General features: G+C 50.3%; 1 long non-coding RNA gene across 1 annotated transcript; it reads left to right on the forward strand.

Annotated features, from left to right (window-relative positions):
* The first annotated feature begins 115 nt into the window (after positions 1-115).
* On the forward strand, positions 116-27,287 carry LOC142023832 (uncharacterized). Its single transcript, XR_012648321.1, has 4 exons — positions 116-2,718; positions 21,853-21,994; positions 24,727-24,786; positions 25,501-27,287. It is a non-coding gene; the product is annotated as an uncharacterized LOC142023832 (long non-coding RNA).
* The last annotated feature ends 551 nt before the right edge of the window (positions 27,288-27,838 follow it).

The raw sequence follows: 27,838 nt of genomic DNA on the forward strand, positions 1-27,838 counted from the left end.
CAGGGCTGGGAGGGGCTTTGCAAACACCCACAGGGAATGAGTCATCCACAGACATTAGCTTTTGTGTGTCTCCCTCTTTTTCTTCCAGGTATCCCTGCTCTCAAGACACCTGACCTCCACCTTCAGGGAGAGATTGAGGCATGGGTGGGAGCACCCCAAGATGAGTGTTGTAGCTGGCTCGGTTGGGTGGACAGTGGCTGCCTGAACGGGAAAGGAGCAATGGATTTCTTTGTCCTGATTTCCATGAGAAAACCCATGACTCTCAGGGACATTTAAACCCAAGATGTTCTCACGCCTTTGCTAAAGGGCTACAAACTTCTATAGCTGCACAATAGGCACCCACTGCTAGGGCCTGAATCTGTTCCCACTCCAGCGTCACACTGGTGTCTCCCCACTGGCTTCAGTGGAGGGCGATTCCCTTGGTATAAGGCCCCAAGAGCGCAGCAAAGACTTGCTGACTAACCTCAGTGCCCAGGCTGCTCTGCAGCACCTTCCAGAAGGTCATGAAGAGGAGAGGGACAATTAGAGGCCTCAGCTGCCCCGGTGTGGGTACTTAGAGGCAGCTGGGAGGGGCTGGCACAGAGGGGCTGAGCTGGCCCCTTCTGTTGCCCAGGAGGGAAGATGATTTTAGTCATATGACAGGAGGGCAGCTCAGGCCAGGCCTCAGGCTCTGCCCACTCCAGGGAGGGTAGGATGGGTATGTCAGACAAGGTAAACATGTGGGAAGCTGCAGCTGGGTTGAGGAAGCAGCTGCTGGTGAGTGCTGTGGGGACCAAGGCTGGCTCCGGTGGGGAGCAAGAGTCTATCTGGAGCGCTGGGAGGTGGGGCTGGGGAGCCCTGACTGAGCCTGGAGGGAACTACCTGAACTTTGGCACAGGGGCTGAAGGTTCCAGCGGGGTGAAGCTGGTGTGGAGTCCCACGTAGCATGGGAAGTAAGGCGGTGGGCTCCCTGCATGGGCGGGAGGAGCTGAGGCCTGGAGGGCCAGTGTGTTTCTGGAATGACCAGACTGGGCAGAAGGGCCAAGCCGTACAATGAGAGGGACCAAGGGGAGTTTTTGAGGAGCCCTGTGTGAGCTGCAAATTCAGGCAGCGTGTGGCAGAGCCACCCCAGGCCAGGAGGAGGTGCTCTGGAGGTGGCTGCCTACTTACAGTGGTTTGTTTTGGTGTTGCTTAGACATCCTCTCCTCCCCCCCCGCCCCCCGGCATTCAACCCACACTAAACTGAGCTAAACCTGATTTAAACGGGAATCCGAGTGTCCACACAGAGATTTGCTTCAGTTTTAACTCAATTGCTTCAGAAATGGCAGCTCTGGAGATGCTGGCAGAGCTCTGTGTGGAACCGGCCCTAAGGCAGTTCAGAAATCAATGTTAATGTGTCACTGTGGCGGCCTGGCCTGGACACTCTGAAATCAATGCAAGGCTGGGCCAGCTAAATCAGTGTCAGGCGCTCCACCCTAGTCGAGGTGACCATGGCAGGGCATTGATCAGTGTTCAAACTGTGTAGCCAGGGCCTAGAGCCTATGCCCTTCCGTTCACCTCCACCCTCTCAGGGAAGCTGACAACTCCCCACGCTCCCCACCATTATCTCTTTGCCGAGGGGCCAGCTGTGACAGGGCTGGGGCCTTGCCTTGTCCCTGGTGAGCAAGGGGTTACAGCTGGCTCTGCTTCCCTCTTCCCTTGCACAGCTGCTCAACAGGCAGGACGCCGATGGAAGGTCAGGCAGGACAGCCAGGTGTCCGGGGGGAGCTCTGTTAGGCCAAATGGCTTGGCTCAGGGTTCACCTCGAAGAGAAGGCTGACTGTGTATCTTCTGCGGAGCTCTTGTGCAGCTTGGGTCTAGCACTGTCTTTTCTAGCAGCAGACGCCCTTTCTCACCCCTGAGGGCTCTGATTGCTGCGAAGCCAACCTCCAACTCAGGCAGCCTTCCTCCCACCTCCCTTCGCCTGGCACGGAGTCTAGTCCGCTTTCTCCACCACGTCCAGCAGATCCCAGTGGCAGCTTCAGCTGGAGTCTTGCAACCCCGGCACTCGTTATAAGAGCACCTGTAAATGGGCTGTCAGTCCTAAACTGGTGCAGAGCATCCCCCTTACACCGGGGTGGGAGTCTGCCTCAGGGTCCTGCTGGGCTGTTGGCTGGGAGCCCCCTAGGTAAGCATCTCCCAGCCAGATCCTGGCTGCTCCCTCCCCTCAACTCCCTGCCCCAGCTCGCCCCCAAACCTACTGAACCCACCCTCCCTTCTGCCCCAGGTCACAGCCACCTCGCAGACCCTGCACCCCTCTCCCTCTCCCTCTCCCAGGCCAGAAGCCTCTCCTGCAGCCATACCCCCTCCTGGACCCTGCACGCAAGGCCCCTGCCCCGCATTCCCTTCTGTACCTAGCCTAGATCCTCCTCGCCCACTCTGTAGAAAAATGCAGTTCTTGACCACTTACAAAAAATCTTTGCATGTCCCGCCTCCCCCATCAAAAATTATTGCCCACCCCTGCCCTAGAGGAATGCCTGCTGGGGACTCCAGGAGTCGCTGCCCCCTGCGTCTTTTGATTCACAGTTCCATGCTGACCCAGCAAGGCAAGAGGGCACAGAAGAAGGTGAATTCTCTTTCTTTTCCTGAGCAGGTTTGCAGGACCTCCACTGGCCGAGGAAACGCAAGTCTGCGACTGGACTCTGGGACACAGAAAATCCCATTTGCAGGGGTGGAGTCAGCTCTTACTGTGCCTCTCGGGTAAGTGATGGTTGGAAAACAGCCAGTGGAGCTGTATGCAGGTCTAGCCTCAGCTGACAGAGAGGAGCCTGCCTCTGTCACTATAGCAACAGAGCTGGATCGCAGGATACCCGGGCGTCCCCTGGTCAGCATTGCTCAACTTCTGCCCGAGCGCTGAGCAGAGCTCCTTGAGCTTGCTTGTCCAAGGGCTGTACCACATGCTTCAGCTGGCAACAAAACAGAGAGCCGCTCGGCTACGACCCCGTGGGGGGCAGGTGCTTTGGATCGCTTTTATAAATCACTGCAGTCTTACAAACAGGCATGCGGGACAGGGAACGGATGGGTTATTGATTAGCTCCTTGGGGGTGGGAGAGGAGAGAGCTATGAAATTCACAGGCGTACAGCGACAGCTTTGAAGCAGCGGTCTCTCTGACTGTAGTTCAGAAATGGGTGAGTGGGCGGGCAGGTACAATCTAGGGGGATTTGTTATTGCTTTAAGCTTCAGTATAAATAATACAGGCCTACTTTTACGATGATTGGAGTTTTCTACTAGTGATAAGCCGGATGGTGGTGGAGTGAGGATGGGATTGGATGGCGTGGCACTGCAGTCACAGAAATTCCGGGCCTCGTTTGCTGCTCATCCCGGAGTAAATCAGGAATCCACTGAATTCAGTGGGGTTTATGCTGGCATGAGAAGAGAATCTGACCCCCTGCATTTATCTTTTGTGCACCCAGGGCCCTTACTTCTGGTTAGCTTCTGATTCCTTCTCCCCCCTCAGAACTGAGACCCAGGTGTGGTTGTTTTTAAAAGCTGGGATTTCCAGTTGGGGCAGAGTGTGAGTTTTGTTGCCCCTCAGCAAGTCTCAAAGGGCTGTTGGTAGCACATGGAGCCTTTGGGCCTGATTCACCTCTGCCTTACACCATGTGTTGTCATTCACACCTGGTTTGGTAGCATCTGTGCCTGCTGCCCAGGTGTCAGTATTCCTACAAGTGAAGGGCGGTGGAGAATGAGATTCTTCGTCATCTACATCGTAGATTCAAATCCAGCCTCGATGTGTAATGTCCATAAGTAGATGGCTGTGTGGGAAAATAAGTTTGGTGACCCCAATCCAGTGTCCCAAAGGCAGGTGTCCCCGTCATGTCAGTCATCCCAGCTAGCACCTGGGGGGGTGGGACTTTTCAGCCAATGCTAAAGGCTGAATGAGCCACAGGCCCTGAACTCCTACAGGTGATGGTTGATGTCCACGGGTGTAGGAGTCCACCCTGCAGCCGCCCCTGTTCTGTGTGTATGGTGGCATCAGGAACAGTCAGGCTGGCACCTTCACCAGCACCAAATTCATATGCATAATGTTTTCAGTATGTGGGAGGAAGGAGGGTTGGTGAGGCAAGGTCCTCGATTAGACACACACTCTATTCTACAAGACAAGGCCAGGAAGCCAGACGGCTCTGGGTTCTTCCTGTTTCCGGAGCAATTCTTCATCTGTGCTGAGCAGCAGTGGTGTTTCTTTGGATAACAGCAGGGTAGGAAAGGATGTGGGTGCGTGTACGTGTCAGTCACACCCTGAGAGGTTCCCCGCTGAGCCCTGGATAACAGAACCACCCGCCCACAAGAAACAGGGACCAGGCTGCAAAAGCTGCGACATACATGAAGGGTTTCTTCTTGGCAGAGAGGCGGGTAGGAAGGTGATGTTCTGCCTTTGTGTGGGGATGGATAAGTCTTGGTGTCCACTTCAGAGCACCCCGTGTGAGATGGGGGGCTCCAAATATGGCATGGGCTGGGACTGAAGGACAAAGGCTAAGCTAAGGCTTTCCTTAAAGGAGGCATGTGCTGGTATCATGCATGAGATTTTTGTGTAGTCCTGTGGGCCCTGCCCACCTGGAGAAGCCAAGGGCTCTGCAGTAGATGTTTCCCAACAGGCAGTTTTGTGTCTTAGAATGAGTGTGGGTGTGGATTCATTCACGCAACACCAACAATCCGCAGATACCTGTGGTGCTGTCGTGTAGCCATTTGACCCCATCGAGCAGCTGCTTGACTCCTCTCTCAGCGTAGGCGCCCTCGGCAGAATAACTTGGAATGGGTCGTTTGGGAAGCCACATGAGCAGGAGACCCTGAGCCCCTTCTCCTCCCATCAGAGCCAGGAGGGCTGGAGGGTAGAAGCGTTATCCTCACTGCAGGGGAGGAAGCACCCGACACTTCGGGGTGCAGCGTTTTCCTGTCGATTCGTCTGTGGGACGGAGCTGTTCAGGGCGAGCTGCCCCTCCCCTAGAATAGGCCAGCATGGTGGCTATGTGACAGTGCAGGGCATTGTATTGCCAGAGGGAATGAGTCCCAACTGCAGCCAGGCAGCGCCAGTGGTTTCCTGAGTTCTGTTTCACTGAACACAATGCCACATACCAAATGCCCCAGAGGAGGCAAGCGCTTCAGGCGGCACAATGTGCGTGGGCTGCTCCTGCCCACGCCGAGCACGGCCCACAGACGCCTGCACCTCATGCAGAGGAGGAGGAGGATTTCATTTTTCTTTTTGGTGTGAGCGATAACCTGCCCCCGAGCTTTGAACGCTTCTCAAATTCAGCTGCAAAAAGAGGTTTTAATTTACAAAAGCGAAGAGCAGAGGGTGAGCAGCAAATCTGGATTATAACCTCAGGCATGTGGGGGAATCAGAGCTGAGTTGTTTGTCTTTCTTACCCCTCCCTCCCCCCTCAAGCATCTGTTTTAGTCGAACAAGCACCTTTGGTTTATTTTTGGCCTCTGGGGACTGGAACTGTGGGGGAAGAAAGGAAGTGACACATCCCTTCTCCATAGGTCTGTGTGGAGCCTTGCCCCTGGTCTGTGCTTTCCTCTCCCCATGCTGGCATAGGTGATAGAACATGAGGGGCTGCACCCCCATGGCTTGAAGGGGTTGCCATTATATCCAGTGTGCAGTTTGGTTCAGTGGCTCTCAGCACCCCCGCTGGGCCTAGGGGTTTGCACTGGGTCTGTTTCTGTTCTCTCCCAAGGCAGAAGGGGAGAGGAGGAGAGAATGGGGGGACCCCCTGGCACCAAAACAGGGCACCACATGGTTGCAGTTTAGCCAGGAGAAGGCCAAACTTGCTGAATGCTTGAGGATGTGGCTAAAACTGGCTCTGCTGGAAAGTGATGACCCAGGAGATGGCTGGAGAGAGGGGAGAATGTTAATTCCCTTTCACATGCAATTAGAGCTGGGTAAAGAACAGACTTTTTTTTGGTTGAGTGTTGGCAGGTCGGAAAAACCAAGGGAAAAAACCATGTTGGGTTATACAAACTGTTTCCTTTCAACTTTGAGCATTTGCTCGTGTTTTTCATTTTTCCAAATTAAATTCAAGGCTGCAATGCAAAGTCTCTTTAGCTCAGAAAATTAAAACCTTTTCTTTCAAAATGAGACAAACAAAATGGTTTGATTTGGAATTTCTAAGTGTGTGTGTGTGTGTGTGTGTGTGTGTGTGTGTTACCACAACAGTTTGGCCAAATCAGTGTCAAGTTGTGAAGTGTTTCAGTGGCACCAGATCTACATTTGTCACTGAAAAAAATGTTTAGCTTGAACAATTTCACCCAGTTCTATGTGCAAAGGCTGGAGGCACAGTGGGGGTCTTGGTACCCTGAGCAGGTGGATACCACCTCCTACTGCAATGACTTGTGCTGCAGCTGACTGGGCTCTTGTATCTCGACAATCACAAAACGACTTCAGACAAGTGCGTGTGCATATTGTGGTATTTGTGTGGGGTGTGGACAAGTGGGCCAGCAGAGTATGGCGTGTATGTAAGTTGTATGTCTGTGGCATTTGCATGTGTGCGTGTGTGTGCCCGCATGTATGTGTAAAGAGGAAGGGCTGTTTTTGTGTGACGTTTGTGTGTGTGTGTTCAAATGGCCAGCTGTTCCCCACCATCTCGGATTGCACTGTTGAACTGGAGCGTAATTCTGCCTCCCATAGAGACACCATAATCCCACAGAGCTGTTCTGCGGATTTGAGGATTCAGGGAAGGCGGGCAGAGGGTATTAACACTGTTATGTAAGACTTCATTTTGGTGGAGCTTAAGGAAGGGCACCTTTCCGTGCCCCTTTCCCCAGCTGTGTTCAGCTGGAGCTGGTCCCTCCAGTATGGAAAGACCGTTTGGCAGACATGCTAGCTCTTGGATAGCCACTACACATGTCTAGTTCCTCACTGGGCTGGGCAGCAATTCCCTAAGGCCTAGCCTAAAATACCTGTCTCCTAGAGGCAATGTGGGATCTTGGAAGAGTTTTTCCTGTAGTGCTGTGATGTGCCTCTAGCTTCTTGTGCATTGGATTTCCTTGGGAACATGCTTTCCCTTTAATAACTCAAAAGGATGTTTCTAACAAATAATAAGGAACCCACAGACCAGTTTAGGCACCTTTCAGCAGCTCTTGGAGACCATAAGAATCTAAGTGCAGCTGTTTTAAGCAACTTAAAACAGAGGGGTGTGCTACGTTATCTGTTGCAACAAGGCACCTCATATTTTTCTATGCTCGGAGACTTGTAGCCTGCAAGGGCAACAGTACAGGTTGACCCTCTCTAGTCTGGCACCCTCAAGACCTGACTGGTGCCAAACCAGATAATTTGCTGAACCCTAGAAGGTCAATATGGTCTAACAGCATCACCAACACTCCCACTGCTTACTGGGCTCTGAAAATACATTTAGGGGTAAATTACAGCTAAATAACAGCACAGAATGATGAAAGCCAGGACTGGTGGCTGTAAACAAAGTTTATGGGACTGCAGGAAACTTGGCCAGATATCCACTTATCCTGGATGTGGTCAACTAAAGTCATGCCGAGCCATGGATGTTGCTGGATCAAAGAGTGCCAAACTAGAGAGGTTCAACCTGTAGTTCATGTGAACGCCAGCTTGATCTACATACCTACATTAGGTGGTGATTAAGCCTTTGGTTACTGGACTGAAAAATACGTGTGCCTAGCGCGCATATCTAAGAGGGCACATCTCCCAATGACTAAACCAGTTACCGGCAACTTGATGGCAGAGGGCAATAAATAGGACATAAATGACCCTTTCCTCTTTACACACAAATGACAGTAACTTGGTGTTGCTGACAAAACAAAGCAGCGGAAATGCAGCAGTTTAAAGACTAACAAAACGATTTATTCAGTGATGAGCTTTTGTGGGGCAGACCCACTTCTTCAGCTCAATTTCATTTCCAAATTGGTGTTGCTGGGCTGCCAGGGTCACCCAAGAGCAAATGTTAATAGATGGAGTCTTTTGTCCTGAGACCTGCTACTTTGTGGGTGTCAGTATGTCTCTGTCAGGCACTCTGGACTGCATCCCTGCAGCAGGCTTGGCTGCTATCTCTGATATTGCATTTTCATGCTGCAGGACCAGGGAGGTGGTTTTTAAACCATGCTGACTCTGCCAAGAGTCCCACACTGACACCCTTTATCAGAGGTTGGGCTGGCTTGGGGATATTCTCATTAGTGCTATAGGGCAGCAGAGACTGAATCTCCCTTATCCACACTTCCTTAGTCTGGCAACGCTGCTGGGCCAGCATCATTCGTGACCCAGTGTCTGCTCTGGGGTTGGAGCACTCACAATGAAAAATCTTCAGGTTATGGCTATGTTAAGGGACCAGGGAAGAGTGGAGCCTGGTGGGACAGAGAAGCAGAGGCCCAGCATCTGAGAGTCAACCCCAGAGTCCCAGCACCCTGGCAGCGAGCAACAAGGATCTGGCAACCAGGAGCAGACCTCTGGTACCCCAAGGACTGGCAGCAGAGCACCAGGTGAAGGAAAGGAGGACCAGCTGGCGGAGCAGAGGAGAGGCCCAGTGCCCCATGGGGCAGCAGCAGAGCCTTGGTATTCCTGGAGAACAGAGGGGCCAGTGCCCTGGGGCCCAGTGGCCAGGAGTGGAGGGGCTGGCATTGACCTTCTCTGGTCTGGCTAGTTCTCTGGTTTGGAACCAGTCAGATCCCAAGGGCGCCAGACCAGGAAGGTTCAACTTGTACCAGGCTCTGCGGTGTTGTTTAATTCAGCATTTACTTCGCTTTCATCTGAGGATTTCAGAGCACACTGCAAACATACTGGTTTCCCCTGTCTTCTTGCAGGATCGGGTAACTGAGGCACATGCCTCTCTCCAAGGTGAATCCGAGGCAGAGCTGGCTATAGAATCCAGGTGTCCTGACTCCCAGTTCACTGGTCGCCCCATCAGAACACCTTTCCCTGCTGCCTGTTTGAGCACGTTAACCTGGTGCACCCTCTGCAAGATGGGCTCCTGGCATTGGCTGATTGGGACTTGGAGAGCTCTTGCTGCCTCTGACTTCATTCCCCAGGAAGCAGGAATCAAAGCAGATTAAGAGTCCCTGAGCTGATCACATTTATTGCATTATTTGAGTGAAATCCCTCGATAAATACCTTATTTCCCCGCTCCTGTCCCCTTCGCCCTTCATCCGAATAGAAGGCAAAGAAGAATTGCAGCATTAGGGGAAGTTAATCACTAGAGTGGCATTAAAATCACCTAGAAGCATCATTAACCTCTCCTGGCCCAGCTGCATGGAGCAGGGAGGGCAGTTTGGCTGCTGTTGGGAGATGCTAAGCAGGCAAAGGATACCAGCAAATTCTGCCTGCCCAGCAGCATCCTCCTGCTTCGTGGGAGAGACAGACTCCAGCAATGAATGAGGGCTTTCCCAGCAGCTGCTCAGTGGAGCTGCATTTACTTCCTCTGCAGGACCGTAGCAATGAACCTTTGGTGGTGGTGGTTTCACAAGCTGGCAGCCGCACCATAGCAATTAACCTCAGAGGCCATTGCGTAGGGCAGTACGGAGGGCTCTGGGTATTGTGGCATGCCTCATACATGGGAGGAGGGGCTAAACAGGAGAGTTTGCATCTAGAATATTGAGTCAAATGCGGTTAGAAATGTCATTGTCCCTCCGTGTGCAATAGGGTCTTGGCTCTGGCCCATGCTCTAGGCACGAAGACATTGCTAAGACACCTGCTGCTTGGGTGGATGTGCAGAGTGGGTTTGATTGTTTGTGACCGTTTGATCATGGACTGGTACTGGGACAAAGCAGCTACCAGCACATGTTGTGGCAGCTGCCTGCCTGCCGGCTGACAGCACAGGGCTATGTGCCTGCCCTGGGGCATTCTCCTTGGGCCACATCCAGGTCCCCCTATGGTCGGGAGCGAGGGAGGGGCAGAACTTGCTCCGCTGGTGCAGTTTATTCCTGTGGGCAGTTTCAGACATTAATTTTCACCAGTGCACTTTGTTATGGTTTAGGCACCGGCTCCCTTAGAGACGTCTTCCTGTGTTTGTGCTGTGGTCTGCAGTGAGTGCACCTGAGCTCACCGTCTCCACCCAGACTTCCTCACTGAAAGACAGGCCCAGTGCTCTGCAATTTTCTGACACGCTAGCTCCCCACCCCAGCCTGCAGCCCATCAAGGCATGCTACTGTGCTCTGCTATTGAGAGACGCCTGTCCGTGAAGGAGAACTGGGATCTGCAAAGACCCTTTCAGGCATGGGGATTTTTATAGGCAATTGGCTGAGCTCTTTAACTGGCAGGGTGTTGCACCCAGATCTGGTTTAGCAAGAGTCCAGAAGCACACCCGATCAATTTCAGGTAGATGCTCTGACCCTCAGAAACTCCACTGCTCCCTCAAACACTCCCCACCCTCAGCCCTCCACACTCAGGGCACTGTGTCATGGGAAGCAGAGATGGGCCTTTAAGGACAAACACTTCCTTGTCATGCCGCTTACCCTCTTTCTTGCATTGTTGTCTCCATTCCTTGCACAGCCAAGCCTCCCACTGAAATCAGCCATGAACAAGGGCCTCAGGGTGAGACCCACAGAGATTAATTACCATAAGATAGCGGGGAAGGGAAGCGCTGATAGCTGGAACTTAGATGATGGATGTAAGTGAAACTTTCTCCTTGAGACACAAATGTATTGTCCTTGCATTGCTTCCCTGTCCTGGAGTGTCCGAGCAGCAGTTACGTTTTCCTTGATCATTTGCTTAGGAATTAGCTACTTCCACAGCTGGCTGCAGAGGTCAGATACAAAGAGAGCAGTTTAGTTTAGTGCCGAGTTCCCTGTCCTTGATGAGATTTTTTTTCACCTTGGCGCAGCTAGGATTGTTATTTTTAAAAGGGGTTTTGCTGTGTGTGTTTTTGGTTTAACCCAATCACTAAAGAGGTTCAACAGCAGCACACTACCATGTGGGTTTTGCGTCCAGCACACTGCGGGGGGTGGGGAGTTACATAAAATAGATTAATGGGAGAGCAGGAACATGGGTCCGTGTGATGAGAGCTGCTTAGGAAGGAACATGGCAGGAGGAGCTGGGAGGTACCATATCAAAAATAAGACAGGGCTGATCGTTTGGATGGGCTCAGTTGAGCCAGCGCAGTTCCTGGAGGCATTCGGCAGCTGCTCTGCATGCTTTGTTTCAGGGTGTTTCCTATATTCTTTTCTATTGCTCCTAAATCAGCCTGAGGTCAGGTGCGTGTGGCTGAATTCTCTAAGGCCCTGTCCAGAGCTGAATCAGAACCTTGCTGGATGTGCACAGAGGATTTCTGTCTGCAGGGCCGTCAGTGCAGGAGCACTGAGTGTTTATTCATTAGGTACAGAGTACCAGCACCTCAGCAGCCCCAGCTCTTCTGGGTGGTGGGGGACCATGCCAGCTCTGCAGTTGGGAGCCAGCTGAGGTGCGGAGCCCCACTGGCAGCTCCAGCCCCGGGGAGTTGGCTGGGGCCAGGGGAACCCAACAGCCCCAGGGCTGGGAACCCTGCTGGCAGCCCCAGTCCCGGGGACCTGGCCAGGATTCCCTCAGCAGCCTTGGAGCTGGGAGCCAGGCGGGGCATGGAGCCCTGCCAGCAGCTCCAGCCCCAGGGACCTGGCCAGGGCTGGGGGAACCCAGCAGCCCCATGTCTGGGAGACCTGCTTGCAGCTTCACCCCCCAGGGACCTGGCTGGGGTCCCTGGCAGCCCTGCAGTGGGGAGCTGGCTGGGCCACAGAGCCCTGCTGGCAGCCCCAGACACAGAACCCCAGAGGAGAGGGGCAGGGAGCTGGCTGCATACCAGCTCCTCTGTTTTTATTTAAAAAAAGCGCCAATTAGGTATATAAAGAAAAGGAGAAATAATATGACCTTTTCCATTTGCACTTCTCTGTGTTTGGTTGGTTGGATGTGGACAGAACCAGAGGTACAAACTGGAGAGCAGGCAGGGAAGATTTATGTTTTGGACACTGGTGGCCAGTGTTCCCTGTTAGCAGAGCACCCTCAGCTACCCGCAGTCAACAGCATGTGTTTCTCTCGGTGTTGCACATCCCCACGTGCCTCAGCACATATAACAAAATTTATTCCGCCCCGGATGCAAAAAATTAGAGGGCACCCTGCTGATAACCTAATCTATCTACCTCCTATTTCTTTCCTCCCAAGCCACGTCAACATGTTTAGCACTCAGAAGCTCTCACCTGATGCCCCTCTGCCCTATCGGTTCAGCACTGCTGGAGTCTGACCAGAAGTGTCTAGATCAGAACAGGAATTCGGAGGGGAAAGATCTGAGTGGTTCACAAGATTTCCGGCGTTTGTTTGGTTTTTTTTCAGAGCCTCCTGCAACAACAAGGGCAGCTGTTTAGCTTCCTTTCTCGTTACCCTTCTTCCTGTTACCTAGCATGCTTATCTATTGCAGACAGACTGGCAAGAGTAACGGGAAAACTGATACCTTATCTCTACTCCCAAGTAGCTTAGTTAGGAGTCCGAACGTGTTGCAATGGTAATTGACTGTGTAAATACAAGAGATGTATATGAGCAGGAGTTTACACCTTTGAAAGAGAGAGACCGCTGCTGCTAGACACAGCCAGGCAGGTGCCTACCAAAACCCACCTCTTACCTTTAAAATCTGCATCAGAAAAGCAGTGGCTTAGGCTTGGCAGCTGTTTGGGGTGGGGAATCAGGACTCTTGGGTTCTAGTCCCCTCCCCGCCTTACTGTGTTTTTGGCCAATCGTGACCCCTCTGGACCTGTGTTTCCCCCTCTTGAGAAAGGCTCCCTGACATACCCACCTTGCAAAGGATGTTATGAGGATGTGAGTTTTTTAGGGGGGACGAGGGTGTTTGCTATGTGAGTAACACCTTGAAATGTCTTGGCTATTTACTTTTTTAATCTGGGTTTGGGTTTAAAACAACGTAATATGGAAACACAACAATCAGAGTAAATAGGATTTGCAAGCTAATAGACTAATTGAAATGAATGGACTCAGCGGCGAAAGCAGGCAGGGAGAGCTGGGCCGGAACTGATGAGTGAGGTTGGAGCCGAGCAGCGCTGTAGCACCTCGCTGATTTCCCTCTTGGTGAGTTACAGATGTGAGTGTAGCAATTGCAGCCGCTCTGTCTTGATGGCCACGAAAGAGGAGGGAACAGAACAAGCCAGCTGGGCAGGGGAGATGAGAGTAACAGCTGCTGAAGAGGGGTGGGGTGAGGGTTTCTATTTAGGCCCAGTTCTGACTGGGGAAAATAGAAACAAGGGCATTGGCACTTGTGACATGTAGGCCCTTGGTGCCAACCTTGGGGACAAGTCTGCTGTAGGCAGCAGCAAAACTATTCTTGCCTCCCTGAGAAATAATCAGTGCTTCCACTTGCCTGCAAAGTAGGGAGCCGTGGAAAGTGCAGTGATGGAGCTGGGGGAGTCTGGATGGGAGGCAGAGTACCAAACAGCCAGGGGGCAAGAAGGTCAGTTCATTTTGTAGGGCTAAAGTTCAGGTCATTTGTTCAGCTATGCTGTCCCGCTGCAGTGGCTATGGCTGCATTGTCTCAGACCATACCTGGACCAACTAGCCAGGAGCCCCGGACACTGAGTGTCAGAGTGCGATCTGACTGTAACTGCTACTGCGTCCCTAGCTGTACTAGTAAGTAAGTACCCTGCCCTTGTGATCTCCACTGTACTCACTCGAGAGACCAAGGCCCAGATTTTCAGTGGCCTCCTAACTTTCATTGGGGGTTAGGACTTGAATACCTTTTGAGGATCTGGAGCTAAGTGGTTAGAATGGCTCTTCTGCCTATTTCTGCTTTCCCACTGTCGTTGCCAGAGTAACACCACCCTGAAAAGATGCTGCTACGGCTGATGACTAGAGCTGCAAAATAATCTGTTTCATGTCATTAGCAGTACATAGGAAATGCCAGACCAGATCAGGACCCTGCCTCTTGAGTTCCGTGACGTGGATCTGACAGTGGCCAGCACCACTCGCTTCAGAGGCAGATGCAAGGAACCTTACAGGTGGGGTAATCTACCACCCATAAAGGTCTCATCCTGCTCCCAAACTGGGGCTGCTTTAAACCCCGAAGGCTTGAGACTTTGTATTTCTTCCAAAAGTCTAGTTTTTCATAAACAATTAAGACCCCAGCTACTCGCGCTATCTGTATGAACATTTGAACTGACTCAGAGTCATGCTAAATTCTTGTCCTTGGTGACATCTTGTAACAATGAGGTCCATGGCCTAATTACACAAATACTAGATCAGAGCGAGCAACTTTTTTACATTGGGCTCCACTTTTCATCCCTGCAATTAGCATCTCCGCAACCTGCCTAACATAATCCAAACCAATGGAAATTTCAGTTATGTTCATATTTAAAAAAAAGAAAAAAAAACCACCACCACCTTTTGGCACTTGTAAGAAGACAAGGCTATAGAACTTAAAAACTTTATTAATCAGTATATAAAGTGAATACACAGACATAAAACAGTAACATAGTTCAACATTTTTCATGAGATGGATGAGCCTGAGGCCCAGCAGCTGATTGTGCTGAGCCCCCGGCTTATGAAATTTCACATCCCTCCGGGGGACCTGCCCCCCACTTTGCACATCCTTGTACTACATCATGACCTATGTTAAGCCGGGTCTACACTAGACCTTAAAGTCGATCGTAGATAAGCAACTCTAGTGATGGCAACTGCGTAGCTGGAGTCAATGTATCTACCGTCAACTTATCTGACCATCCTCACTGCAGGAGGTCAACGGGAGAAACTCTCCCATTGGCCGCCCTTACTCCTTGCGAGATTGAGGATTACAGGAGTCGACTTCCAACCTCTGATAGTTCAATTTGGTGTGTCCCAACTAGGCAGGCAAAATCGAACCCTAGAAGATTGACCCTGACTGGGTCAATCTGCCGGGTAGTGTAGAAATACCCTTCGTGTGCCTCACCCCGGGGGCTTAGGGTCATATGGACCAGGCACAGCAACTGCTAAGGCAAACAGCTAAAGCCAGCAGCACTTACTTCTACCTGCCTCTGTAATGTGATCACTGGGAGGGTGTTGTGCAGCGGAGAGGTGATGAGGAGGGTGAGCTGCCAGCCATGATCTCTACCTTGTTGACAGCCTCAGCGGGGTCTAATGACTGAACGGATCATGGAGGCTGAATTCCTTTCCCTGGCAGAAGGGAGCAGCCCAGCGGCAGGGCCATGTGCCATACATCTGTACCTGTGGGTAAAGAGGAGGCTTTGGTCTGCAGGGCTTCCAAACCTGCTGCTTCTCCCAGTGCCCTGTTCGCTTAAGAGTTGGGGGGGCAAACAGTGTGTGACTGTGACCAATTCTGCAAGCTCGCTTGCCTGTCCAGGGCTCCTGGCTGGAGATATATTTGCTTCGTGGCTTTATTTCTTTATTGGCTATTGTTTCTGGAGGCCTTCCAGCCCACTGGAAATTGGGACGAACCCTTGAGCTATTTCCAACACTTGTATTCCCTTAAGCAGCCATTGCTCCCTGGGTCAGGACTTAAGTCTCCTCTGTGCTTGGCTGGCTGGGGGAGGGCAGCAAGGCAGCCCGGCTCTGGCCTGAGCTCTGGTGCACTGTCACAGTTCTCTCCCGCAGTGTTTTAAGAAAAAAATGGGAAAATGTGTTTAAAAAAAAAAACAAATGTCCAACCAATGTGCTTGGCATCTGCGTCTTGTGATTCTGAAACCCAAGACCCGCCCCTGACTCAGCAGGTTATTAATAACCCCCTGGCTGTCTTCCCAGTGCAGTGACCGCCAGCCCCAGCTTCTCCTTCCTGTCCTCGGGGACAGGGCAATGCATATGCTGGGCAAGGTTAGAGGTTCCTGCCCATCTCCGGGGCCCTGGCACTGCAGGGTAGCCAGTGGGCTTTCCAGCCCTGCATGGGCCGAGCCCCAGCGATGTATCTGGTTGCAATAATGATTGGAGCTTTGTTACTCAGCACTCCAGAGAAGATCTGAGGGTCCAACAGTGTTCAGCAGCCCTAGTGATTAGTTGGTCTTTAAATCTGTAGGACCTGTGAAAATGCTGCACAGGCCCAGCCCTCTGCTCTGGGGTGAAAGGGGGTTTGGCTAATGAGATCACAGGAGCAGAACGGGGTTCTTTAGGCAACTGGATCTCCCTTCCTCTACTCATCCTTTTCCAGGACCTTGCTGTGTTCATGCCATGGCCTCTCCGCGTACCTGCGACCAGGAGAACAAGCCAGGCCCCTGCGCAGGCACAGCATAGCCAGCAGACCACTGTTATCCACGTGATCCTGGCAGGAGGAGACATTCTTAACAAGGCCAAGACAAAAAGGACCAAAAAGTCCTGACTTGTCGGCTGTTGGGAGATGGTGTATCCTGGGGTTGGGATAGTCTGGTTGTAAGCCCCAGATGAACGCAGTCTATTGAGGCACTGTATTCCCCAGGTAACCAATGCATTGGGGGTTGTCACTAACAGCCTCACTGATTTATTGACCTATAGGCTCTATCCTGGGGAAGCCCATTGCCAGCCTGTGCCTCTGGTTTGCACCCACGTTTTGCTCATTGTCAGGCAACTTGGACTCCAGTCATGTCTCATCTATGAGGCACAGAGGCTCAATTACCCCAACAAATTGGAAAACATCCAGAGGAGAGCAACGAAAATGATTAAAGCTCTAGAAAACATGACTTATGTAGTAAGATTGAGAGAAATGGGTTTGTTTAGTCTGGAAAAGAGAAAGCTGAGGGAGAGGGGACATTACCGCTCTGCAGTATCGAAAAGGTTTTTTACAAGGAAGAAGGTGAAAAATTATTCTCCTTAATCTCTGAGGCTAGGACAAGAAGCATTGCATTTAAATTGCAGCAAGGGAAGTTTAGGCTGGACATTAGGGCTACGTCTACACGTGAAGCCAACATCGAAATAGCTTATTTCGATGTAGCAACATCGAAATAGGCTATTTCGATGAATAACGTCTACACGTCCTCCAGGGCTGGCAACGTCGATGTTCAACTTCGACGTTGCGCGGCACCACATCGAAATAGGCGCTGCGAGGGTACGTCTACACGCCAAAGTAGCACACATCGAAATAAGGGTGCCAGGCACAGCTGCAGACAGGGTCACAGGGTGGACTCAACAGCAAGCTGCTCCCTTAAAGGGCCCCTCCCAGACCCAGTTGCACTAAACAACACAAGATCCACAGAGCCGACAACTGGTTGCAGACCCTGTGCATGCAGCATGGATCCCCAGCTGCGGCAGCAGCAGCCAGAAGCCCTGGGCTAAGGGCTGCTGCCCACGGTGACCATAGAGCCCCACAGGGGCTGGAGAGAGAGCATCTCTCAACCCCCCAGCTGATGGCCGCCATGGAGGACCCGGCAATTTCGACGTTGCGGGACGCGGATCATCTACACGGTCCCTACTTCGACGTTGAACGTCGAAGTAGGGCGCTATTCCGATCCCCTCATGAGGTTAGCGACTTCGACGTCTCACCGCCTAACGTTGAAGTTAACTTCGAAATAGCGCCCGACGCATGTAGCCGCGACGGGCGCTATTTCGAAGTTAGTGCCACTACTTCGAAGTAGCGTGCACGTGTAGACACAGCTTAGGAAAAATTTCCTGTCAGGTGTTTAAGCACTGGAATAAATTGCCTAGGGAGGTTGTGGAATCTCCATCATTGGAGATTTTGAAGAGCGGGTTGGACAGACACCTCTCAGATGATCAAGATGGTGCTTGGACCAGCCATGAGCAGAGGGGACTGGACTTGGTGACCTCCTGAGGTTCCTTCCAGGTCTATGATTCTATGATCATTGCATTCCTGGGCTGGAAAGAAAATCATCATGTTCCACCTGGGAGGGAAGAAGAACATGTTGTGATTGGACCCCAGCTTTGTGTTAGAGGGCTGCAGCATAGTTTGGTACTGCAGGTCAGTCTGGGCCAGGTGGCAGGTGAGCCCATCCAGTTGGTCCCCATCTTCCTCAACTATCACATTTGAAGAGCAAAAAGGAGGCTTGGCTTGTCCCTGGTTGCACAACATCCCAGCAGCTGGAGCTCTGATTTCTTTCCTTCCCTTTTTCTGTTTTGCCTTTCCCCACTTTGGGTTCCTTGTTTCTGCTCTCTTAAGTATGTTACAACATGAGGTCAGGAGCTTAGGCTGCAAACCACAAAAAGGGAGGGGACAGTACCCTCCACTAATGCCTTTCACAATAGAGCTGAGGGCTGGGCCATCTCCAGTACTGAAGAGAGGGCATTATTAATCCCACGTGGCTAAGAATAGAGCACAAGTCTCCTCACGCACTCCCTCACAAGCACAATGATCTTTCCAGCCCGGTGAGCCCAGGCAGGCTGCTGTGCCATTCTGAAGTGCTCCGGCAGTGTGCTGCACTGTGCTTGCTGAAGAGGGGATGCCGGGCCACCGCAGCCGTTGCTCGTGGGGATTGTTCAGACTCTCAGCAAGCTGCATGCCCCCTTCTGTTTCCTGACCCTCGCCTTTGCCTTTCCTGTTTGTTTCTTTTACATTGAGACTGATTCTCAGTCCCTGGCCTGCCCACTTTCCTGGGGTTGAGGCAGCTGCAGGGTAGAGGGCAAAAGTGGTTTTAAGTCCCCTTTGTGCTGCCTATATTCTGGGGCCATGACTAGCTCTCAGTGAAGGTAGACCAGCTTCAGGGCTGCTCCAACTTATCTCCTGCCTCTGGCCCATAGGCTTGGGAGCACAGCAGCCCTCAAACTCAGTGTGTTCTGGCCCCACCCCTGACATGCCCTGTTTGGGGATGGGGTGTTGAGCAGGGCTGTTACACCAGTTCTACGTTGCTTGTACCAAGGTCATGTCTTGCCCTACAAGGACTCTTTATGGTGACAGCGCAGCGTAAGGCAGTGGTTTTCAACTAGTGTGCCACGGGAACAGTCCAAGTGTGCCATGAAATTTTGTCAATTTCCCCTCCCCACTGCTTTTTGCAGTGCCACCTTGTGGGAGGGAGGGATTGTCGACCCCACACCAGCTGGAGCTCAAGCCGCAAGGCTGCCTGAGTCCCAGCTGGCGCTCTTTGCAGCAGGCTGCGAGGGGAAATGCTGACCCCACAGGAGCCTGTTTGCTCTTGGAGGCAGCTGAAATGCCACTTCCTGGCCCAAATGGGCTGGCAGGGAGCCCACCCCATCCCTTCTGTGACAACTGGGGAGGGTGGGAGGGCGGTAGCCTTTCGAAGCTGGGACACGGTTTAAATGCTTGTGCCTCCTCCCATGAGTAACAAGTGGGTGTGCCGTGGGATTGTTTGCCTCATTGAAGTGTGCCATGTTACTGAAACAGTTGAGAACTACTTGGGTAAAGTAACAGTACCAGAGAATCAGACCCAATAGCTTAGTCCTTCCCTTCTGTTCCCTGGCATCTCTTCTGCCTCCCTATCTTGCCATTCCTTGCCCCTTCTCTCCTGTCTCCCCCAGCTTCCCTCCTTCTTGCTTCCTCCACCACTCCGCTTCTGCTTTCCCTTTCCTTCATCTCTTCCCTACCTCTTGGGCACTGCCTCCTGCGCTCTGCCTTGCTGCTCTGCTTTTTTCTCCTTCTCTTTGGCCTCTCCAGAACAGGATTTCCCACAAGGCTGACTCAGCCCCAAGGTGAGCAAAGGATCTTCGGTGCCCTCCCCCTAGCTATTTTAATGGCTCCCTCCTCCACATCAGAAATCCCAGGACATACTTCGCTGACCCATGAGGTATCCCCTCAGGTCCCCTGGTATTTGAAGCTGTGTCTGGGTCTTTGAAGCTGGTATTTGAAGCTGCGTTGGGGTCTCTGAAACTGTGTCTGGGTCTCTGAAGCTGGTATTTGACGCTCTGGCCGGGTCTCTGAAACTAGCTGCAGTAAGTGCTTTCCAGCAGGGTCTGCAGCTCCCATGCTCTGCTGCAGACCTCACACAAATACCATCAGGCTGATGTTATGGGGCGGGCAGGAGGCTGTGCAGCAGTTGTGAACACAAACATTCCCAAGGCAGGCCAGCCCCGTATGAAGCTTGTAGCTTCAGACCAAAGTGTGTAGCATGTTGGCTACAGGTAGACGATAATGCCAACCCCAGAATGATCCACGGAGGGTGAAGCTGTGAGGAAGGGGGTTACAGTCCCTGGGCTGGAGAGATCATGAATGTTGAGCACCTGGGGAAAGAGGGTGTGTACTGCTGGCTGTCTCCTGGCGCCTATGAATAGGTGAAACGGAAGCGGTATTCTACCCAGGCTCCCCCTTTCTGTGAGTCTTTCGTGGGAGACATTGCCCTTTGTCAAGCTGGGGCCTCTGAATGGTGCTTCCTGAAGGCTAATGATGCTGCAGGCTGAAGTGCTAACTTTCCGGATTTCTTCTGTGCTCTTAGGATGTGAGATCATCCACCTCTTCATGGATGGTTTTTGTCACATAGTGCCCTCTGGCGGGGAAAGGGTGCACATGTCCTATAAACAGACAATACAGTTCCAAATCCCAATCCATTTGTGTGACGTCCCTTGGATACGGAGAGGCCTAATTAAGGTGAATGTATTGGTTACTTTAACAAAAAATGTGTATCTAATATTACATCTCGTATACACACAACAGTTATGTGTCTGACTGCATCCTTCACTCCCAACATTCATTTATCACTTGTTTGCATAGAGGGGGCATTCATCCCTGCATTGTTACCAGAATATGGCCAGAAGGCAGAAAGTGCATCTCTTCACTTCCAAGGTGCGCCACGCGCTGGGTCACCCTTAGGCCTAGTTTGGAGCAATCCTGAAAATTACCCTGAACTGCACCCCCAGCTGTAAAGTCCAGAATACTGGAGACATAAGAATGCTCTGGCCATTTGACCTCAGGCTGTTGAGTTGACTCTGCAGCTTCCACATAAATGTGTGGCAAAATTATTCCTTAGTGGTCCTATGCCACTGCCCTACAGACCCTTTGTGCCAATGCCAAAGGGACTGCAGGGCTAGAGTGGACTGGGCCCTGAGATGGTAAGCTCCTTGGGGCAGAGATTGTATTCATGGCTATATGCAACTGGGAGTCTCAGAGGGCACAAGCCTCCCAGAATCTTTAGGGATTGCAATAATTAAGGCCACATTGAGTTTCAGATGACATTTACTTCTCACTTTATTAGAAGATGGCAGATTTTGTGCCATGTTGCCACACTAATCCCTCGAGCACTACTATTTAAAACATAAGTAAAATGAATGACACACAAATCTGAATGTTCCCAACAAAGATCTTTGCCTTGCGTTTCCTGAAGTGAGTTCTTCTGTACATCAGTCTTGATCTTGCATCCATGTGCAATCACATGCTGTCTGAGCTGTGGTTGTCTACTTGAGGCCATGATTTACTCTGATGTAGAACACTGAAATGATGCTCAGCTTCACCCCTTTGGAAAGCAGCCAACAGTCACGCTGGCTGAGTGAGCGGAGATATTTCTGAATGGACTTCAGTGATCCTTCTGTAAGCTGACAGCTGGCTTGCAAGGAATGAGGCTGAAGAACCAGTCATACCTACACCTGAAGGAAGTCCTGACCTTTGGTTTCTGTTGCGTTTGGCGTTATGAGAGTTTCAGGAGTTTGAATAATTTTGTAGCCTTTCTATTTATATGTTGAGTGAATACTGGACATTGGAAAATCAATTACTTATAAAATTCCTTTGTGAATTAGGAATTGTGTGTCTTTTTTACATGTTCTTAGGTACTTTTTCTTGGAAGCTCAGGCATTCCAAGTATCTCCAGCTTTTCTGGTGTATTTCCTTCCAGAATAAGTCAGAGCTTTTATCTGATCAGATGGATTGAACTGAACTATGTGGTGTTTTCCTACTAGATGGGCCTTTCTATTGATTAAATGTCTGATATGTGCAGTATTTCACATAGCTTGTCTATCATGTTTAGAACTTTCTGACCAAGTTCAAATACCAAACAGGTAGCTAAACTTTTCCATTTGAATTGCTGAGCCAATGATTTGAGAGCTTATTTTGGAATCTTTTCAGCTGAATCCGTCACAGCTTCCCAAGACGCCTGTAGTCAAAGTCATTCTCAGAAATTGAAGCCAATGCTTCATCAGGGAGAGTTCATCTTCTCGATAGAAGACACAGCTATCTAGGGGTGCTCTGAAATACTTCAGTTGTTTGGGTGAGTTATTTATATTTTTCCTAGGCCACTCCAAGAAGATCTTTTAGAATAGCATGCCAAATTCAAAGCATGTCTACAGGAATGAGTGTATGTCACTTGGGGTTGACCCTGTTGCACTCTGCTTGCTACACTTGCTACTCCTCCTGGTACATAAGCCTCACAGTTATTGCATTACCTGTGACAGCTGTTGTTCTTCAGAGCTAGACACAATGATATATAGCTAATTACTGATATAATTACGTCAGGGGATGTACAGGCCATATTGTTCATGAAGATTATGCAAGCCATTCATGCCATCACCCATATAACTTGGGCAAAAGCCAATTGCTTTTTGTTGGAAAATAATGCTGCTTAATTTACCATAATTGTATGGCCTTGATCATTGTATAACGTTTCTCAGAAAGCCCCCTTGTGCCACTGAGCCACAATTCCCAGTGTTTCATTTTGAATAACTGGGCTTGTGACTTTGTCTTTACTCTTTTTCAGCCACTTCGAAGAACTGATCATCTTCTGCATCCAACAAAGCACATAAATAAAGTTGCAGTCAGCCTCTGCACTTAACGGTTTATTTTCAGCTTGTTTCATATAAAGGTCTTGTAGTGCAAGTCCTTGATTGGCAGGACAACTTGTACTACGAGAATTTTCATTAGCATCTTCCTGTTTCCTTCTGAGAGAATTGAAAGCTTAGCATGTCACCAGCTTTCTTTGGGTAAAATGCAGCATTTCTGCTGCTTTGTGGTGCGTCACAGAGTGTGGGGGTCATCAGGCCCTGCACCCACATCTGCAGTCAGATGTATCTCTCATTCAGAAAGTAAAACAGAAGGATTATTAGTTCACAGTGGAACCGACTTGTCAGCACTGAAACCAGAAGCAGTCAGTACAATCCATCTTGAGGAGAGGGAGCCCATGGGGGGTGGGTCCCCAAGCTGGGGTCCTGGCACTCCTTCCTCCTTCTCAAGTCAGCAGAGAGACCACCACACAATTGCCCACCTCCAATTCAAACTAGCCAGGCCCCTCCTTTCCCCCTTTGGCCTGTTTCCCAAGGAAGAAAGATGTCACCTAGTTGCCTAGGTTACAAATGGGGTGGGGGTCCATGTGTATGTGTAAGAAGTCATCACACTGACACTCCCATCACCAACCATGCATTGATGCTGTGCCTAGGGAAACTGAGGCATTCACCTTGTGTTACTAAAACACAGTAGGGCCGTGTCTACACTAGCTGAAAACTTCAAAATGGCCATGCAAATGGCCATTTCGAAGTTTACTAATGAAGCGCTGAAATACATATTCAGCACCTCATTAGCATGCGGGCAGCCGCGGCACTTCGAAATTGGCGCAGCTCGTCCAGACGGGACTCCTTTTTGAAAGCACCCCGCCTACTTCGAAGTCCCCTTATTCCTATGAGCAGATGGGAATAAGGGGAATTTGAAGTAGCCAGGGTCCTTTCGAAAAGGAGCCCCGTCTGGACGAGCCGCGCAGTGGTGAGCCACGTCAATTTCGAAGTGCCGTGGCCGCCCACATGCTAATGAGGCGCTGAATATGCATTTCAGTGCTTCATTAGTAAACTTCGAAATGGCCATTTGCATGGCCATTTTGAAGTTTGAGGCTAGTGTAGACACGGCCAAGGAAAAACTTAGGTCATGAAATGGTTGATGAGTTGTCTCAGAAGTACTAATCGTGTCGGGTAATTGGCATCTGGTTCTTGTGCAGAGGATGACAGTGGAGCCATCCTTAGCAGTTCTAGTGCCCTATACAGCCTGAGCACCTGCACACCACCCCTCCCCGCATTGTGGGGGACTAATGGGATTCAGAGGCAGGCCCTGGGATTTGGAGGCAGAAGCAAGGCATGGAGGCAGCAGGGACTGTGTCCACCCCTGCAATCACCAGTGGGGGTGCAGTGGGCAGCAGATCAACCTGGCCCCAGCCTGCTGTGTTCCCCTCCCAGCCACATCCCTTAGTGGAGGCAGAAGCTTGCGGGGAGGGGTGGAACTATTTCCCTCCACCCTGCATTCACCAGCAGCAGGAATCAAATCGATGTGCCTGGGAGATGGCAGAGTGGGCTGGGACCAGGTCATTCCACTTCTCACCACTGCTGGTGAGTGGAGGAGGTGGGCCTGACTGCTGCTGCTGGTGCCTGGCTCCCTGGTGGTCCCCCCACCCCATGTCACTCAGGTGAGGCAGTTTGGGAGAAGGGTTGAAATGGGGGCAGGGCATGAGGAAGCAAGAAGCGGGACAGGGCTAAAGCAAGGCCTTAGGGAAGGGATAGCGTGGGAGGAATGGGGAAGTTGTCCTAGGTCCCACAGTATCATAAGCATGGCTCTTCTGGGCACCACCTGCAGGGGACACTGCCTGAGGCATGGGGCTGGTTGACAGAGCCAGCACCGCTCCATATGTTGCATGCAGCTACCCAGGGCACCATGAAATTTGGAGTAATTTGGTGCCCCAAATTTTATGCCCTGTATTTTGGGTATTGGTAGGGATGACCCAGGATGACAGAGATCGGTCAGTGCTATAATGGCAGGCGTAGAGCCACTTTTTCAAGTATAGTGGCATCCTCCTCTTTAATCAGCCTTGTTTTAAGTGGTTTAATGTTAACATCTTGCAGATGTACGCTTTGGTTTTGTGCTTTGCTTGGTCACTGCTCACTGAGGAAGAAAAGTGTGAGGTTTCAGAAGGCATAAACATATTCCGGAAACCTCAAACATTGAGTTGGCCTCTTGGTTTCTTTGCAGGACAGTCTAGAATGTGGAAGAAGAAGAAACGGAACAGTCAGCACCTGATCTGTTGATTACGTAAGGAAATACTTGCTTTTATGTTTTGCTTTTTTAAGTGTAACATGCTGCTTTGGGTACGCAGAGTTGGGAGCCACCATGTTACCCTTCAGCCTCAGCAAGCATTTACTTTGCTAGATCTTAACTTGAATGTTAGCTCCCTTCCTTGCCAGTCTGTCTTCCTCATCAGCAAATCCTCAAACCTCTCCCAGACCAACATTGCCTATCAGGTAATGATCATGAACTCAAGTTCGGAGCTCCTCAGAGATGTTTCTCTTCAGTGCATAGCCCCGACAATGCACTATGTCACTGGTCAGTCACAGGAGATATTGTGTTTGCTGCTTTTTAGTCATTACATTACAGATCATTAACTTAATGAGAGTAAATACACACTTCTCTTCGACCACAGTATTGAGTTAGTTTATAGTAAAAATAAAACAAGTTTATTAATGAAAGGACATAGGTTAAGTCAGTGGTGCTCAAACTTTTTCATTTGCACACCCCTAAAAATTTGAAATGGCAGTGTGAACTCATTTGCAAATATTAGGCATAATCTAAGAACCCTCATTTGGTCTGGGGAACCACAAGTTGAGAACCGTTGGACTAAGGGGTGTTAAGTAGCAAGGATAAAGACAAAAATAGTTACAAAAAAAAAAAGTGAAAACATGTATCTCACATACGAAAACCATCTTCCAGAATGCAATCTTTGGTTAAGATGCTCTCTCGTATCCCCAGTTTCCTTCCCAGCCTGGCCAGGATCCATTGGTTCCTTTGTTTCCTAAAGGTGCAAAGAAGAGATCAAAGATAATTCAGTGCCAGACAACAGCCTTGTTGCAGCCTGTTATATATGAGGATTGATTTAGGCACACCTCCAGCTGAGAGAACCTTGACCAGTCACAGCTTTACGCAATTGATGTATGGGGTGCAGAAGCAGTAGCAATTCCTCTGAAAGTCATGCCTGTTGCACTCTTTTAAGTGGTTCTTCTGATCCTCACTTCATCCAGCTTCCATCCTACTAGTACCACACTGTCTCAGCAGTGTCCATGACATTTCTGACTGCTACATAAGAGTGGATGAATGAGCTATGAATTTAAGTGTTGTGGCAGAGGGGACATGCTATATAAATGAATGTATTATTCTCTTTGGTTATATTAACTACTTGAACTCTACACTGGGGTTTATTAATTGGCACTTATATTCCCTGAGCTTGAATTGTTTCTGGGGAGATGATCAGTAAACCTTAAGAGAGCTGCCTATTATAGCACCACGTGGGCCTGACGCTGAATGCACACTACCTCAGCCCAAGTGAGTCACTTACCTAAAGTAAAGGTGCTGATGACTGCACTAGTGATCAAAGAGTGATGGCTCCAAGACGGACGCTGCGGTATCTAATGTTACCGAGGGCAGAGTTGTGGCTTTTGTTACCCTTGATAATATAGCATTAATGTGTTAGTTATGACATTAAATAACATGAGATGTTTCATTCCCCTCTTCCTCATCAGTAAACGAAAAACAATAACAAAGTGTGAAATGGCAGAGGTGCTTAATGACGTCTTTGTTTTGGTTGTCACCAGTAAGCTTGGTAGTGAGTGGATGCCTAGCATAGTGAATGCTGGAGACAATGAGAGAGGCTCCAGAAGTTAAAATAGGAAAAGATCAAGTTAAAATTACTTAAAAAAGTAAGATGTTTTCAAGTCAGAGTTGTTCCATCCATAGAACGGAGTAGGGTGGCTGTCCCAGGCCCCATGCTTTCAGGGTCCCTGTGGTGACCGCCCCACCCATCTTTTAGACGGCGGGGGAGGTATTACCCTGGGGCTGGGTGTGAGTGGCGTGGGAGGGAGCAGAAGCAGCCACAGGGGATTGCATCTCCGCAGCTTCCTTCCCTCTCCAGCACTTACCATGTGGCGTTCCACCGTGGCCTCCCCGCCCGCATTCTCCACCAAAAATATTATGCTAAAAATGAAGCACATGAGATCTTTTATAGGGAAAAAGGCAGTACGCTGCATTTATTGAGAATACAATGGGAGCATATGCTTTTCAGTTACTCACACGGAGACACATACACAAACAGTCCCACCAGACAATGTTATAGTTATTAATCCAGAGCCTGGATCACTCTAGTGGCCAGCTAGATTGATCACAGAGGGGGAGCAGGGCCTTGTCGGTCACTTTCCGATGCTCTCCTGGAGTTGGTGGCAAGACAAACCCAAAGTCTGCTGTGTCAGTCTGTGACTGGTATGTTATCTTTTTGATGCCAATTGTTCTCAAAACCTCTCTGAAAGGCTCATCCTGCAATCAGTTGTCTTTAGGGTTGCCTGCTCCATGCTTTAGAGTCATCAATCTGCCTGCCAAGCGGATCACTTCTTGACCATGGGTACACATTGATGGTCCTCTCTGATGCTGTTAAATCTGTCTTCACCCATGCTTCGCCCCTCCTTTCTTGGCCATCTTGCTCTGGGGATAACTTTCACACCTTGTATCTCAACACAGACATGCCACTTTCACACGTAACCAATTCTTACAAGGACTCTCAGGCTGTTTCTACACAGGCCACTTCCTTTGGAAGTGGCATGCTAATACAGGGAGTGAAAGATGCTAATGAGGCATGGATGCAAATTCCCTGCGGCTCATTAGCATAACGTCACGTGATTTGGAGTCCGGAAGACCATTCTTCCGGACTCCAAAACGTCGTGTGGAAGCGTGGCCACCAGGGGGGCTTCCGGAAGGAAGTCCTTCTTCTGGAGGCCCCTTCTTCCTGAAAATTTTTGGGGAGAAGGGGCCTCCGGAAGGAGGACTTCCTTCCAGAAGCTCCCCCCCCCGGGGCCACGCTTCTACATGGTGTTTTGGAGTCTGGAAGAATGGTCTTCTGGACTCCAAATCACATGACATTATGCTAATGAGGCATGGGGAATTTGCATCCGTGCCTCATTAGCATCTTTCACTCCTTGTATTAGCATGCCACTTCCAAAGGAAGTGGCCTGTGTAGAAACGGCCTCAGAGAAGAGCAGAGCAAAGGGCATTATAAATCAAACAATTAAGACTTCAGCCATCAACATCCCTCTAATCTTATTAA

Source organism: Carettochelys insculpta, chromosome 21 (assembly GCF_033958435.1).
Source record: "Carettochelys insculpta isolate YL-2023 chromosome 21, ASM3395843v1, whole genome shotgun sequence".
NCBI lineage: Eukaryota > Metazoa > Chordata > Testudines > Carettochelyidae > Carettochelys > Carettochelys insculpta.